We start from the raw sequence: 16,276 nt of genomic DNA on the forward strand, positions 1-16,276 counted from the left end.
CCCCATGCCCATTGGCCTAGTACTCTTACTGAATAAGAGTCCCCTGCTGCTGCTTCCTCCCCATTACTTTTGGTGTACAGTGCTTATTGTTTTAGTGATTAAAAAAGTAAAGTGAAGGACACTGCACTAAACAGATACAACTAGAGAAAAAAACATTCAAGAGGGAGCTGGTCAACACCTTGCCACAGAGGACAAGGGGCAGCTACACAAGGAGAGACAACACCAGGAAGGCCCAACCACCACTCACCCCTGTCCACACTGCACCAAAATATGTGTCTCCCGGATCGGCCTCTACAGCCATCTGAATACCCACAAATAGAAGACCCCATTGAGGACAATCATACTCAACTCGAGTGATTGCCGATGATGATAATTTGACCATGTAGTTTTGGTGCTCTTGCAGTGGTTGTGTAAGTAATGCACTGGGCTCAGTGTGTTCATTTACATAATCATAGGTTGAGATGATACCTTTCTACCCCATTACAGCAGTAAATATGAGCTTTTATATCACTGGACATGATCTACCTGGAATCACGTACAATGTCAAAGAACAAAAACTCATTGCATAAGAAAGGCTTTGGTATTGTGATGCAAGTGAGGTTGTTCTTGGTAAGCAAAGACAAAGAACAATGTGGTAATATCCTTTAGAGTCCCCCGTTATCGATTATTTCAGAGACTATCACCATTATCACAATAACTATTAACTCGCAGCAACACAGAGATAATATTGTTGTCCCTGTCAGGATGAAGGCCAAAAACATGGAATTGTTCTGACTGACAAAATCTACTGATGATCACAAGTGTCAAGGCCATCTCTATGTCCTTGAACAGATAGCTATTATCAATTCCTTTATCATGGTAGATTGAAAAGACTCAATGTTCCTCTGCAGATAATGAAATAGGACAGACAGTGTAAAGGTCTTTACACTGATAGAATCTGTCTTTGATCATTCATTATCACCCCACTTGTTGACCCATTTAACTGTATATCAATTACACATGAATTGCTCTTCTGGGACAATAAAGATCTATTGAATTAAATCATGTTATTATGCTCACAACTAAATTGTGCTTCCTAATCAAATGAAGGAAAGGCCATGTTTGTGCTGTGTCTGTGTATCATTTGACAGGACAGGAGCCAACTTTTGAGGAAAGGTAAGGTCACTGAGTTAAGGCTGTCTGATATTTCAGGACAGTCCGCTCTGTTCTAGAAGCTTTTTATCTCTGTTATCACTCTGTTTGCTTAATCAGGTTAATAATCCTCATCTTATCTTCAATGTATCTTCTGGTAAGAGGATGGGATGAATGAGATGACAGGGCAATTTTTCTTTCAAAGCTTCTACAAAAAGACTGTAAAGTATCTGAACTATGTCCAACGTGCATTATTTTGTCATAGTGTGATGCTGACTGTCAAGGACGAGAGAGTCAGAGAGACAAAGGGAGAGAGACAGAGAGAGAGAGACACAGAGAGAGAACGAATACAAGAGAGAGAAAGACTGGCTTACATTTCAGATGATTATAATAATGAAACAATAATAAGAATGTAAAGAAGTGTAAGTGACATCTTATCCACATTCCTCCTCTTTCTTCTACCATGCCAGTCCATGACAGCTCTGAGAGCGTTAGAGGAGTGTTGTAATATAAGAGTGTCATAAAGGAGCTATATAAGCCCGGAGAACCAACAGGTTCACTGCTCACGAGGGGAACACTGTAAGGGTGCGTGCATTGGCTCATCTATGTGTGCATTTAGGGCACTATTTCAGAATCTGAAATTATACAGTATGTTGCTGTTCAATGGAGCCTACATCAAAACTGGCAGAAACAATGAGGAACTGGGGCTTGACTGCAATGTCATGTTGATTTAATGTGAATTTGTGTAACACTATAGTTATAACTATAGTCCGGGACATAGTGAGGAAGAGCTCCCTGAGAAGGAAGGGTCAATTAAAATACATTTGTATACTTCTCTAATTTGATATACTCCTTTTGTTCAGTCAATCCCTGCCTTTGACCTCTTAGAAAGGAGAACAGAAAACATTCAAAAGGTCATTCAATGTCAGTTGTTTCATCACAACAACCTGGGGCGGCAGGTAGCTTAGTGGTTAAGAGCGTTGTGCCAGTAACCGGAAGGTCGCTGGTTCTAATCCCCCGAGCCGACTAGGTGAAAAATCTGTGGATGTGCCCTTGAGCAAGGCACTTAACCCTAATTGCTCCTGTAAGTCGTTCTGGATAAGAGCATCTGCTAAAAGAATTTAAATGTAAAAAAACAAGAATAGGTGCATATTGAGACACTGTATTATTCTGTCTTCTAGTGTCCCTCTTGAACCCAGTACTGGAAGGTAGGGTCCCCCCACTGGACAGTATAGGTCCAGTCCAGGGCCCACTGACCCCTCCTGAGTTTGAGGACGAACAGAAGTCTGCTCCATTCATGTTCGGGGACAATGTCAACCTGCAGTGGCTGAGCTGGAATGGTTCTCTCCCCACTGCAGCTGAGGGCATCTACAACGGCTACACAGAATGCACAGACTATATCTGCAAATACAACTGCGAAGCCGGCTTCTACACTCCTATCAAGGGGCCTTACTGCCAATACCCATACGGTGACAGAAAGTACTACACCCCAGAGTTCGAGATCCTGACCAACAGTGACAACTTTGAGTTTGTGGAGTGGAAAGAGGACTCGCTCGGTGCCCAAAGACTCAGTCAGAACGTGCTCCGGAGTGGACATCTACGTGGGGAAGAACAAGTACGGCTTGGGGAAGGTGGTCCCTCAGTTCAAGGCCTTCTTCCTGCCCTGGGAGGGTGATGAGTACTGGTACAAGAGCTACCAGGTCCTGACCATCAACAGGGACGACTACAGCCAGCACATCTCCCACGTCAAGTACGGCATCGATGAGGTGGAAATATTCCACTACCCCCCCGAGACCATGCGCCTCTCCAGTGTCACCAACAACGAGTGCCAAACTGTTGTGAAGACAGTGACCATCTCCAAAATGTCAGAGGTGGAGAGCACCTGGAACATCAGACATACCACTATGCTGGGCATCACCGCCGGCATCACAGCCAAGATCCCCCTGATTAGCTCCGGAGGGGTGGAGTTCAGTGGGGAGAAGACCCTACAGTTCAACAGCGGCACCACCATGGTGGAGGCCCTCAGCCACTCTGTCTGTGGAGCTCAAGGAGCCACCCAACCACTCCTGTACCGTGCTCATGGAGGGCCGCAAGATCACTGCAGACATCCCCTTCACAGCCAGGCTGAGCCATACATACGGCAACGGAGAGACCCAGTGGACCTCTATCTCTGGGGTGTACGATGGGGTTCAGATCGGAGAGATCCAGGCCATGGTGGACCGCTGTGAGCCTGTCGTAGACGCCAAGCCTAATATCATCCAAACTAACTCTAAATTTAAATCTACATACATCTACACTCATAAGTATACAGTCTACTGTATATGTCACAATCAATATTATCCAGTACTCCCTAGGTCAGGGTTCTTCAATTCCGGTCCTGGAGGGCCGAAACACCTCTGTTTTTCATCCTCTCCTTCTAATCAGGGGCTAATTCAGACCTGGGACACCAGGTGAGTGCAATTAACTACCAGGTAGAAATAAAAAACAGAAGTGTTTCGGCCCTCCAGGACCGGAATTGAAGAACCCTGCCCTAGGTTATACCAACACTGATTAATGTGACACAAATAGCACATTTTACACAAGTATGTGGTACATTTTCACAACTCTAAGAACAAAAATCTAAATAAATCATCAAAATGGCTTGTTTCAAAACTAAGCACATTTTCAATTGACTGAGTACAACCAACAAATTCACACTTGTTCACTGCACCAAATCACTCATTCGATTTGGATACATATTCAATCTAAGTATCAGCTTTTCAAAATGCAATGTTCACTTTACTTTTGATATGATTTTCTTGTCATTTGTTAACAACACAATCAACTATCACTTAATCAAACTGCTCAAAACTGATAACTACTGAACCAAAATTATGTAGTGCCTAGTTAACATATATAGTTAGATAACTGCTGAACACTGTACATTTCTATATTTGCACCTCATAAATGTATTAATTTGACATCAATTTATGTTGGAAGGTAAAAACAATCATATATGGATGTGGCTGTAAATACTACATCATTCTCCATCAGCCAGTGTGCTTCTATAGGACAAAGTGGAAATAGTATTTGTGCTTTGTGCTACTATTTGGCATTATAGTGTAGTGTCCAATGCACTGCTGAAATACATGGGTTGTATATAACAATATATTCCACTCATCTGAATTTCATTGATACACTGTAAGCAGATGAATTTCAAGCAGAAAGACAATAGATACTGTATCAGTTGACAAGTCACTTAAAAAAAGGTGATCTTGCACAATGTTGCATGGGCAGAAATGGCATACTTTACCGTGCTACGTTTTTACAGTAGCCAACTGCTCTACAATACTCCTATTTCTGATGATTTGTCCTAAGTGTGTACTATATGAGGATTATGAAACTGTAAGACTGACATACAGTATTTCTCAACATGCTCACAATCTGCCATTGGCTAGAAATTATATAAAATAAATTGCCAAGTTATAGTCAAATACTGTATGGAAAATTATATTACCATCTATTATTCTTTCTATTCAGCACTTCAAAAAGAACAGTTTTGAAATGTGTATCTTGTATTTTTTGCTATTGGATTAAATGGTGAATGAATGAATAACATATGAATAAAACGTTTTTTGCACAATCAAATTTTCTGAACATAAGATAGGGGGCATTACAAGTGTTATCAGTTTAGAGTTTTGTAATTAGAGTTTAGAAAATATACCACATCTGAAAAATGTGCCAAAGTGATTGAAAAAAAACGCATTTGGAAAGTGTCTCATAACAGATCATAATTTTGCCTCCATTGCCATTACTATAATAGAACAGTAGGGGGCAGCAACAGATAATGGCGTTCAGAGAACAGGAGTAGACCTGTGTGTGTGTGTGTGTGTGTGTGTTTGTGTGTGTGTGTGTGTGTGTGTGTGTGTGTGTGTGTGTGTGTGTGTGTGTGTGTGTGTGTGTGTGTGTGTGTGTGTGCGTGCGTGCTTGGAAGTGTATGTGTGTGTGTGTGTGTGTGTGTGTGTGTATGTGGGCATGTGCGTGCGTGCGCATGCGTGTGTGCGTGTGTGCTTGAAAGTGTGTGTGTGTGTGCTTGTGTGTGTGTGTGTGTGTGCGTGTGCTTGGAAGTGTGTGTGTGTGCATCCTCTCCAAAGAGACCTGACTGTCTTCGCTTGTTCTATTACAGTATCAATAAGCAGTTACTGCTTACTGCGACCCCATGCTGTGTCTGAGAAGAGAGGTGGATCAGGGTTCTACATGAAAGCTGTGTATTCAGCTGCCCCCATCCCAGTGTTGCTATTGACAGTTATTGACGGCTATCTTTCTTAGAGATGGTCTGTACAGTAGAGAGGACTGTGATGTCATTAATGTGGCGGCCAGTCTCTCAGTATAAAACCTCTAATCTAGAGGAGGGGACCTGCTGCCTCCTCCCTCCACTGTGACTGCACTTACCAGTGAGATAAATAAAAGATGTCCCATGCCCTCTGTTCTCCCTCTCTCTCTCATGGCTGAGATGAGACGCTCCAGTAATTCTCCCTCATGTGGAATAATGGCCAAGGTGTGCTCTGTATCACTCTGTATCCTCTCCCCTCATCGATTGTGTCGGGGGGGCTGGGGCTGGTCTATGCAGCCGTTGGAATGGGAATGATGCTGTGAATCGGATGTGAGCTGCTTGTATGATATAACGCTACCACAGTAACTCAGAACTATAGATTTGAGATGATTCCTGATAATAGGACACTCTCAATCCTTTTGAAATGGATACTTCTAGTATTTTCTAGAATAAAAAGATCAGAATGTAAATTAGAGAATTTCTCAAAGAACTCAGTTGTTTTGGAATTGACTCCAGTCTTGCTCTAACACTCTTTATGTTTTCTATGTGAATCTCTGTCCATCAACTAGTAGTGTGGTCTGATAGGCCAGATAAGGCTCCAATATGGGTGAGTGAACACTTCCAGCTGGATGACCATATACTTGTGTGCAGGGTGGCAGGGACAAGGCAGAGGGCTTCTTTAGACTTCTTCATTACTTCATAACTTATAAATCCATGTTAGTTTTAATGAGACTTCTTCATTACTGTATAATTTATAAAGCCATGCTAATTTTAATGAGACTTCTTCATTACTGTATAACTTATAAAGCCCTGCTAGTTTTAATGAGACTTCTTCATTACTGTATAACTTATAAAGGAATGTTAGTTTTAATGAGACTTCTTCATTACTGTATAACTTATAAAGCCCTGCTAGTTTTCATGAGACTTCTTCATTACTGTATAACTTATAAAGGAATGTTAGTTTTAATGAGACTTCTTCATTACTGTATAACTTATAAAGCCATGCTAGTTTTAATGAGACTTCTTCATTACTGTATAACTTATAAAGCCATGCTAGTTTTAATGAAACCCTAACAGTAGCTCTGAATGATCCAAGTGCCCATGGATTTCACTTAGCTTGAAGATGGTCCCCATTCTCACTCCATTACTGTTACAGGAGGGGGTCACAGTTCCGGAGCGACCCACTAGGTGTCATCCTCCGACAATCTAAAGCACCTCCTCACTCACAGTCTGGACTAATCATTATCCTATTGGTGTCACCTGTGTCTACCTGTTCACCTGTGTATTTATGCCCTCACTTCCCTGTGTTCCCTTGCTCTGTTTTCTCTGCTAGTTTTTGATGCCAAACAGTACTAATCAGTGTCTGATCACGAGACGTATGTACAGGTACTTGAGAAGTTTTCTCCCTGTTTCATTGTTGTTTTCAGTCGTAGATTTCATATGTTTGCTGTCAGCCTGTTTTTGGAGACCAATTTGCTCCTCCTTTATTATAAGTCTGTTATTTTGTATCCTGGTTTTGGGACCACCAGTAAAGATCCTTGTTTCACCATCTCTGCCTACTGCCTACTGTCTATCCTGCACCGCACCTGGGTCACACTTCACACCAACCCTTACACAGTACTGCAAGAATGAAGGGTGTGTGTGTGTGTACCTGTGTACCTGTGTGTGTGTGTGTGTATGTGTGTGTGTGTCTTGATTGACTGTGTAGTCAGTAAGGATCACAGTTGTGTAACCAGAAAGCAAACTGCACACACTCAACACCACCCTCTGTGTCCCACTCAAAGTATGTGAGCAGAGTTGAGCGGTTGGAAATCCCTCTCATGGCTCACGGAGCAGTGCTCCAGTTTGCTCCATTCATTAAAATCACAATTTAACCAACACCCATCTATTTTTGTGACTACCTGGACCTACCAATTGGTTTTTAAGTATTGAAACCAAACCATATTGATTTGTATAAAAAGCATTTGAATAAACATGAAAAGGTGAATGTAAGAAGCGAACATCATTTCAAATAGGCTAAATGCAGTGGTGATTTTAGCATGTAAATCTTGGTGGGGCAAAAAAGAAACAATGGGATGCATGCCAGCAAAGCCACTACACAACACAACACTAAACAATACATTAATTGCACTATAACGGTGACAAATGGTGCCCACAAACTGTAAGGGCCTATAAAAAGCTGTCCCAACAGCAGTCCCAACATCTTACCACTGCTACACCTGGCTATCAGCGAAGCCTTGTCTGGCAGCGAAACAGTTCATTCAGCCTCATTTACTGCCTTTAAAAAAAACATAGCTGATATGGCTGACTTGCTTAAACAAATGTGGTTTCTACTGACAATTGAGATGTACAAACTATGGCATAAGGGGACGACAAGCGGATAAGAGGCAATCCGTAATTTCGATGAAGACATTAATGAGCGAGCTAGGATGGACGTAGTCAATATAACTATTTGTTTGGCACTTTTGAAATGTACAGCGACAGAATTCAGAACATGGGCCGTTCTTACAGTGTTCTCCCTGTACACCAAGTCAGAACCGTAGGATAAATAAAGGGGGCATATAAGCAGACAATGAAAGCTCTTACAATATTTGATGATTACATTTCTCTAAAACAGGTTATAGGCTACATGTGCACAACCAAGTCAGAACAGTAGGCGAAATTAAGAGGGGTAAATAGACCAAATTATTAGGGTGAGGCACATGGGCTACTAACATCTTACTGCACAACATACACTTAGTATTACTTTCTTAGCTACAGTATACATATCTCCCTGGCATATTACATTATTTATGCAGCAGCATACAATACATTTTTGGACTCACCTTGTTGTGCTGTGCTCACTTGAATAGGAAGGTGGCGCGGCGGTCCTTCGTTGGCAAAGTTTGTCATCAAAGAAAGAGAAAGAGGCCGGATCTACAATTCCGAGTTGGATGACCGTTCAAAACGTATTTTGCCAGTCGGAGATCGTTTATTCCCGACTTCCCAGTTGTCTTGAACTCACTGAAGTCAAGTTTCCGCAGTTCAGAGTTAACAGTTGTTTTGAGCGCGGCACAAATCATGCTTCATTGACAGCATGGCCAATGTTGAATGTTTATTATTTTAACTGTGGAAAAGAGTCCCTTAGTCCCAGATTAGGGACCACACAGCCACTCCACTGAATAGCAGGCTAGTGATTGCTTTGCAATGCTTGCAGTTAGCCACTGTCACCGATTCCTTCCAAACCACTCATTGTTGAATTTGCGATTTCCAACTTGTTGTGTAATGTTTATATCCAATGACCGATGAGCACCAATACGTTTTATCTATAATTTATCTTCATTATTTCTCTTCATATGACAAGGATTAAAAAGGATTTGCCAGTAGATTGTCGACTTGATTCATGATGATGACTGCTAGCTAAGATTTTGAAAGTATGATGTTGACATGATCAGTCCAATCAAAGCTACTGTAGATATAACGTGATTTTACATCATTTATCTGTGGCCAATGACCTTGAGCCTTCTTGGATGGGCACTTCTAATGTAACTCTATGGCAGCACGCAAGGGGCTTGAATTTTCAAGTTCTACCCTTAGACTTGGTAGTGACGTAGTGTCCCCATGAGTGACAGAACACTGAGCCAATCACATAGCAATGCTCTGTATTTTCTGCTGGCTTGCCCCACCACCACAGAAAGCACTGAGCTAGGCTGAAACACCTGCATTTTGGAGCTGCCTTACTCAAGAAAACAAAAAAGAGACCATGTTTGTATGCAGCTTTATTAACTCAATGATATTTATATACATATATATATATATATCTTTTTACATTGTTTGCAAACTGATATGTGACAGGTATTAATGCCAAAATAACATGCAAAACAGGCAAGGCCATTTTTGCAAAAAATGTGGGGCTCAAAACGAAAAATGACTTATTAGTGCCTTTGAATTCATTTTTAGAAACACCAGTTTGGCCAGTCTGTGGCTTCAGGCTCATGCGATGATGCCTGGAGAGCCGGCCAGCGGAGAATATCCTCTCCACACTTGCAGAGCCACTTGGGATGCTAAACAACCCTTCTCTTGCCAGGCTGGGCAGAGATGCAGAGTTGTTTTTTTATTTTTCTATATGTAGGCCAAAAGGTTTTTAGGCAAAATAACCCAATCAAAACGGAAAGCTCCTTGAAAGTGTGAATATGGCCTATTGGGCCAAAATCAATTATGGCCATTGTATAGATAATAGAACGAAAATGAACGAAACTTTAAGAGATCAGATTTTTAGTTTATACATACTTTGCTACAATGACACACTTAGTTATCTACCCACCTTGTTCCTTTCTGTTAGCATGTGCACGTAGGCCATCATGCTTTTGGGATAAGTGTGTTTTCAGATTCCACAATGATTCTTTAGTTGTGGACACTACTTCACCACACTCCCTCTCTTGCTCTTGGTCCTCATCTTTGTAAGTCACCTTGATTTTTTATTATATTTTTTCACCTTGATTTAGCACCTGTGTTTTATCAGTTTCTTTATGAAAATATTTAGCGAACTGCATGACAGTAGCTAAAGCAAGGGGCTATAGCAGCACACAAGTCCTCTGGTCCCACTCAATACATAAACACACACAAACTCTCACACACACACACACACACCTGCGAACGAGCACACACACATACAGTGAGGGAAAAAAGTATTTGATCCCCTGCTGATGTTGTACGTTTGCCCATTGACAGAGAAATGATCAGTCTATAATTTTAATGGTAGGTTTATTTGAACAATGAGAGACAGAATAACAACAACAAAATCCAGAAAAACGCATGTCAAAAATGTTATAAATTGATTTGCATTTTAATGAGGGAAATAAGTATTTGACCCCTCTGCAAAACATGACTTAGTCCTAATGAATAAATGAATGGATGAATGAATTAAATGAATTGAGGGGATTGGAGTTGCAAGCAGGTTGGTTGGCTGCTAGGTGAAAACCCTTTTTGGGTTACTACATGATTCCATATGTGTTATTTCATAGTTTTGAGGTCTTCACTATTATTCTACAATGTAGAAAATAGTAAAAATAAGAAAAACCCTTGAATGAGTAGGTGTGTTCAAACTTTTGACTGGTACTGTATGTAGTGGTGATCGAGGCTGTGTACTATAGGCCAGGTGCTCTTAAGCTCTGTATCCTTTAATAGCCTTCCAGTTCCTCCTCTCCAAAGAAAGGTTACTCCTGGGATGCTTTCCCATGTGCTTCAATGGATACGGGCCTGAATTCTTTGAAAAAGCCTCCTCTCAAAGTGGGGTCGTAGAACAACTTGGAGGAGTGCACCATCAAACGTAAACATTTTGATTAATTATTTATCTCCTGTTGGTTCCTAGTTATGTGCTCTGAGTGGGTTTGGGGTATTTGTAATCAGTTGGGACATGGATGGTATAGTAGATTGACTAGAGTAATGTAGCTCGGCATGTAACTCATGGATTCAAAAGCTGTGTTTGTTCATCTGGCTGTTATGGTACATGTGTTCCAAAAGCATGCGTTTGGTCCATTTCTGAGTAGCTGCTCCAGCTTGTTTACAGTATGTCATCGATTATATAGTAACACAACTACAAATCAACATGAACACTGTATTTAGTGCTGCTTTGTTAGTACGTATTCTTTAAGTAAGTTAGGGTCAAATGTCATCGTCCTGCTCGAAGTTAAGTTCTCCAGGGGCATTCAGGGTGAAGTCAGAGACAGTGCACTTGCAGTGTTGAATTTACTCCAGTCAGTGACTTGAAACCATTGACCCAAAACAGAAAACCATGTTGAGTGGTCCTGAAGATGTAGACCTAGAATATTACTGGAAACAAACGAAAATAATGAAGGAAAAAAGCACCCCACACTTAACCCCAAAGACAGGCAGAAGACAGGTTCTTACTTTGTTTTGTCTAAACGTAAGGGTGTTTTTCTAATATTCAAGAGCTGAGAGATGTTTGAATGAATCCAGACTCTGTATCCTCATAACCAGACCCATTGGTGACGCATGGAGGGGGCGCTAAGTGGTAGCCTCCCGTGCATTCTGACATCAGAGGCAGTAACTCGAGGCTAACTCTATATATTTTATAAACATTGGGGTTTGGAGTTTTGGGGGCAGCTATGAGGTTTGGTAGAGAGCCGCGACTAAGGCTAATGCACTGGATCCCTCTAACATCACATTTCCTCGCCCGCAGCACTTTTGGTGAATTCAACTAAAGCCTTATACACCCACAGTACTGAAACCTTCACACTAAAGTCACTGTCTAGCCAGGAGCCTGACCTTTAATGGACTAACACCTATCCCCCTGAAGTTAACAAAAAGATAAAGATATCCAAGAACTTCCAACAGGTCAGTGTTGGTCACTGAACTTCTCATATTGAACTTTCTACAGCACTAGTTGACATCTGTATGGATTCAGTCAATCAGGAAAATGTACATAACAAACATACAATTGGTGGCAGGTATACTAGCGCTTAAATGCGTTGGGCCAGTAACCGAAAGGTCGCTGGTTTGAATCTCTGAGCCGACTAGCTGAAAAATCTGTCAATGTGCTCTTGAGCAAGGCACTCCTGGAAGTTGGTCTGGATAAAAGTGTCTACTAAATGACTAAAATGTAATGCAGCATGATGACATATTTCCCAAATCTATACATCAATATGCCAGTAAAATCGACCCAGGCAGGTTTCAGATAGGAGTATATGACTAAGGCCAATTGGTCTGGTTGTCCATGCAATGTGACCTCTCTCTTCAAAAACCTATAGTGCCTTCAGAAAGTCTTCACACCCCTTTACTTTTTCCACATTTTGTTGTGTTATAAAGTGGGATTCAAATAGATTTAATTGTCATTTTTTGTCAACGATCTACACAAATACTCTGTAATGTCAAAGTGGAAGAAGAATTCTAACATTTGTAGCAAATGTATGAAAAATAAATCAGTAATATATCTTGATTAGATAAGTATTCAACCCCCTGAGTCAATAGAATCACCTTTGGCAGCGTTTACAGATGTGAATCGTTCTGGGTAAGTCTCTAAGAGCTTTGCACACCTGGATTGTACAATATTTGCACATTATTCTTTTAAAAATTCTTCATGCTCTGTCAAGTTGGTTGTTGATCATTGCTAGACAGCCATTTTCAAGTCTTGCAAAAGATTTTCAAGCTGATTTAACTCAAAACTGTAACTAGGCCACTTAGGGACATTACATTTAGTCTTGGTAAGCAACTCATGTGTATATTTAATCTTATGTTTTAGGTTATTGTACTGCTGAAAGGTGAATTTGTCTCCCAGTGTCTGGTGGAAAGCATGTATGTTCTACGTTCAAGTGTCTTTTCGAAATAAACACCTCATTTATTTAGAGTATTTTTCATAATTTAAGTGACAGGTAGGCGATACCTCAGTAGCTGCAGATGTATTAACTACAACTAAATTATCCAACTTTTACATGCAAAATGGCACTTTGGGAATGCTAAGGTACCAGAAGTCAATAGAGACTCAACATTATCATCGGGGTAGAGAAGGTTGTGAGGTGTGAGTGTGTATTTTACTTATTTATATAGTTGATAAATACATTTTCCCAATATATTTTAATATATTTCTATTTTATTTAAATATATTCCAATATGTCATTTTTCCATATGCCTCATGCATGGATATCTGGATGTGAAAGCTGCAATTCATTAGAGCCTGCATTGGGCTTCTTAGTCAACATCTGATTTGGCAAAGCTGGACACCACAAGCAAAAGGACTCATCTTGACTTGTTATTAATGGACTGTAAAGAGTGCTGAAGAACTGTCAGAAAACATCATAATAACTGTGAAATGCAGCTCTGTCCAAATGCCAAAATTAATTGGTTATAAACATAGGACTATTTAAACACCAATCTTTCTCAGACAGTCACAGTACACCACTTCAGCAAAATTCCTATCAGAGCCTTAACATTCAAATGACGTCTTCTGACTGGTTGATGTTTGAGATAGACCCCTCAGCAGCTGTATCAATCTGTATCAATCTGCCAGTCCCAGGAGCTCCTCTCATTCAGTCATTCAGTATGAGTGATCAGGTGGGATGGGCAGTCCTTACCCAAAGGAAAGTTTTATGGGCCCCGGGTGCACTGCAGCAGGGAGAGGGTTCGGTATAGGGTTCTGTCTATTATGATGGATTGTGCATAAATGTTTATTGCTATAATTATGGAAAATAACCCTCAAGTGCAGCAGCACAGATGCACAGGGAGGTGATGGAGTGAAGCATCCTGCTTTCAGCTGTGTTTGTGGGCTATTCTACTGTAGCAAGCCCGTTGCTCTTGTTGTCTCTTGTAAGAGAATTCAGAGATGCGTTGGGTTTAAAATCATGTTCTACATTACACTCTTAATGAGCCCATGCTTGTACAAACACAGCAGTGCTTTGGAACAGGGGCCTTGTCAGAATGAGAGATACAGGATGCACAATAACAGTTGGTGGGTATCATTATACCAAGCCACATTAAGCATTCACCAGCTTGTTCATGCCTTTCTATCTTTCTTCGCCAGTTTAGTAAGTTAAGTCAGTCATGCATAAATATGAGCTTTGGAATGACACAAACCCAGATGAAGGGAGCTCTTTTGAACCTCACATTTTCATAGACAGCAGAGAAAGAAAATCATAAGAAAACATTATAGTTTGAGAAAGAGTCATTCAGAAATAGTGACACCGATGGTTTGCATTGAATAATATAAGCAGTTTTACCAACCTTCGAAAAAAGGCTTAAGTCAAAATTGTCAAATTGACTCTGTATAGAAGTTACATTTCATATAAGCATTCCACAAGCAATTCCAGACTCCTATTATAGGTTGAGTGAACAACCATTGAAACCTATACTGTGTATCTACTAAATTCAGAGGAGACGGTTAGTTAGTGAACCACATAGTAGACAGGGTTGGTATCTGTCAACTGAACTTGTTAGGTGACCTTGACAACAAGTGTCCTAATGTACGACATTACCGATTGAATCAGTGCTAAGTAGATGACTTAACACTGGAGCCATGTTTGTGGTATTGAACTGTGAACAGCACAGCCAACAGTATCAGACATCCAATCAAATCAAATAAAGGGAAAGAGAGAGGGGTGGGGGAGAGAGGGAGGGATATGGGGTGGATAGACACCAGAACAGTGAGGGCTATTGGCAAGTACAGACAGATGAGGTGGAGAGGACAAAGGAGGGAAAGGAAGTCAAGTGAACAGCAAGAGACTCGTTTTTTTATTTCATGTTGGGTTTGAATTCATTAGGGCAGGAGTAGAAAAGCATCATTGACTGGAAATGGCTGAGAACTTCTGAACACAGACCCCTTGATGGGTTGCCTGCTTGCCCTGACACCTGACCCTCAAAGCAGTGTATTTATTTTATTTGTTTATTTGACAGGGACCATGTTCTCCAGATTTTAGTATCTGCAGTCCCTGCATGCCTACACTGTTCTATCATGTTGAATCAGATTGCTGAAACCAAGGCCTCAGACACTATACAGTTATACATCACCAACACACCTCAATGGAAGACGAACCAGAACAGGAAAAGAGGGAAAATAACCCAACCATCATCGCACCACATCTCCACTAATAAATATTACACAGCCTTGTCTGTACAATACAGTGGAATCTCAGCCTCCTTTAACATCTGAATAATTAATGCAATAAAATCAGTTTTTTCGCTTCCCTCAAACTATCTTCTTTTCTTGGCCGTACTCAAAGTGGTAGCAATGGGGAACAGGACTTCAGAGCCAGGCAAAGAGCTGGAAGATAGTGGAGGAGAAGGGGACTGAAGGATGTGTGTGTGTGTGTGTGTGTGTGTGTGTGTGTGTGTGTGTGTGTGTGTGTGTGTGTGTGTGTGTGTGTGTGTGTGTGTGTGTGTGTGTGTGTGTGTGTGTGTGTGTGTGTGTGTGTGTGTGCGTGCGCGTGGGTGTGTGTGTGTGTGGGTGCACGTGCCAGTGTGAGACAGAAAGAGGTCATTATAGAAAGATGTTAGATAATACTTGTGGAAAATAAGTCCATGATTCTAATTCAGTGCTTCTCAAGGCTGACAATTTGATTAATTGCATAGTCAAGATCAGACTTAATGATGGCAATGTTTGCTGATTTCTCTGCTATTGAGATCATTAGAAAGTTCAAATCATTACAGATATTGAAGGGTTTCTATGAAAAGTACAATGCTAAATTAATAATCATACGGGATTTGGCATTTATATATTTTTTGTAAATGTTGCATTTCCTTCTAAGAAATACCATCAAATGTTATCAGTAGGCTACTCTACTAAGATCACTGTCCTAGTTTTGTAGCCAACAACTCATCCAGTGGTCCTAATAACTGTCAACTCATGGCAATCCTTCAGGGAAACCGACCAAGGATGCTTTAATCAATTACATCCTACTCCATATCTTTGTGTGGCAAGAACGATGACAGTAGATGTACGGTTATTCTATCATGAAAGTCAACTCTATGCCCTTTAGCAAAAGGGCGTCAAGGATAAACTACTCACCGCTGCTTTGCCACATGGACACATTTCGTCAGATCAGCACAGAAAATTAATGGGCGAGTGGAGGTCCGCTGTCCTGCTCAGGTGCAATACAGAGGGGACAGGACAGGACAACGCGCGCGGAAAATTTAATAAATTACGTAGTATCCGCTGTACCAATCCCCAACCTTTTTTTCTCATTTTGGGGAGTCATTTTTCTTCTTATTATTTGTTGGCTGGAAAAGGCCAAACATTGCATAAGAAATGTAACGAGGATTTTTTATTTGCATAAAGATATTTGGAGTAATGTGTTTTGCATCATTCTTCAGCGTTCCCCTATCAAATGTAGGCTACATGATCAA

General features: G+C 40.9%; 1 pseudogene; it reads left to right on the plus strand.

Moving 5' to 3' along the window:
- The first annotated feature begins 540 nt into the window (after positions 1–540).
- On the plus strand, positions 541–5,439 carry LOC121584312 (annotated as a pseudogene).
- Positions 5,440–16,276: the final 10,837 nt, after the last annotated feature.

The sequence above is a fragment of the Coregonus clupeaformis genome, chromosome 16 (genome assembly GCF_020615455.1).
Source record: "Coregonus clupeaformis isolate EN_2021a chromosome 16, ASM2061545v1, whole genome shotgun sequence".
In the NCBI taxonomy this organism is placed as follows: Eukaryota; Metazoa; Chordata; class Actinopteri; order Salmoniformes; family Salmonidae; genus Coregonus; species Coregonus clupeaformis.